Below are 1,965 nucleotides of genomic sequence, written 5' to 3'. Positions count from 1 at the left end.
TGTGTGTGTGTGTGTGTGTGTGTGTGTGTGCCAAAGAGACGTGATAGTTCTGGCCAGAATATCATTGATCAAAGGTCGTCTGCTGGAATCATGATTCGAGCGTGTTTTGTAGGGAGATTGTAACGATGTATCAGGTTATCAGATTACATACTGTAGCACAACATGTAACAAATCCTGTGACACAATGTGAAATACACTGTAACCCGTGAATCAATAAAATTGTACTTGCTAGCTACTTTTGAATAAGGTAGTTGAAATGATAGTGAGTTTAACGTTGGTGTAGTAATAATTCCAGGGAGAGAACTCTTGCAACCCAAAGTAAGACGACGTAAAATATAGTGTAACGTTTAGTCGGATGAGTAAATACAAGTTGTCCCAAAATTAATTATGATTTGAGTGAAATCGGACGAATTCCTTTAGAACTCACTTTTATTTATGTTTATCATGTTTAATATGTTTACATTATCAACATTTGACGGATATTCGTCCTCATCTTGTTTGTTGTTAACACAACGTTTCGGCTGATATACCCTCCAGCCTTCGTCAGGTGTCTTGGGGAAATTTCGAACCTGGGTTCTCATTCCTATCGATGTTACTATTATTATTATTATTATTATATTATTATTATTATTATTATTATTATTATTATTATTAATCAGGTCGCTGCCGTGAATCAACACTGGAAAATACGAAAACTAAAAGAAGCAGCACATATGCTAGGACACAACAACCTCCTAAGCAGACCGAGTGCAGATAAAAATAGCATATGGGAACCGGTATTGAGGAAGGATAGAAAAATAATAGATTTATAAGCCTTAAAATTCACCCCATAATTGCCCACGGGCATATGGCGTAGAGTTCGATTCACGGCAGCGACCTGATTAATAATAATAATAATAATAATATAATAATAATAATAATAATAGTAACATCGATAGGAATGAGAACCCAGGTTCGAAATTTCCCCAAGACACCTGACGAAGGCTGGAGGGTATATCAGCCGAAACGTTGTGTTAACAACAAACAAGATGAGGACGAATATCCGTCAAATGTAGTTAATGTAAATAATGTAAATAATTCCTCATCTCTTAAATATAGAACTGTATTATGTTTAATATGTGTTAAAAGTGTATAAATTTTGAATTTTGTTTATAATTTTATAATTTTTATAATTTTTTTTGTAATTTATTTTCATTCCTGTTGGAGCCCTCGTATTTGTCCACTACAGCTTTTTTTTCAATTTAGCAGCAATCATTTTCTTTACTTCCATCCCCAAGATAGAGCAATCGTTTAGCTGAGCTTAAAGAACACATTCAGTTAGCAGCGCAGGAGCTAACTCCTGAAATGCTTCAAAATGTGTTTCGCAACGCTAAGTAAAGATTTGAAATGTGCAGAGATACAGACATGTTGAGACTTTTCAATAAAAGTTTGGCGTAAGATATATAAATCTATTTGTTTTGGTATCATAATTAAGTAATAAATATAAAATTTTGTTAATTTTTTTTTAAATTTGCAGATAGTTGATTTGGAACACCCCGTATGGTATAGCGTTGTTAGTTGTTGCGTTGCGCGAGTAAATATTAAAATCAAAGGTCTTCTCGCTGTAACCATCCCACCTTTTGTTAAGCATATTGTATCAAGGAGTATATTATCCAAAATGTATCTCTCCTTTATAGGCATGGCTGTGTGGTTGAGAAGCTTGCCTTCCAACTATGTCGCCTTGGGTTCAGCCCTACTGTGCGGCACGTTGGGTAATTCTGTTTCATTACAGCTCTGTGCCGTCCAAAGCCTTGTGAGTGGATTTGGTAGATGGTAACTGAAAGAAACTTGTCGGACACACACACACACACACACACACACACATATATATACTTTGAATTTGTTTTCCACTTACATTTACCGATGTCTAATAGTTGGATATTATTAACCCAATTCTTTTACAACCGAGTGCTTTATTGATATCTA

Source organism: Octopus bimaculoides, chromosome 11, assembly GCF_001194135.2.
Source record: "Octopus bimaculoides isolate UCB-OBI-ISO-001 chromosome 11, ASM119413v2, whole genome shotgun sequence".
Lineage (NCBI taxonomy): Eukaryota > Metazoa > Mollusca > Cephalopoda > Octopoda > Octopodidae > Octopus > Octopus bimaculoides.
This window is presented reverse-complemented; position numbering follows the sequence as displayed.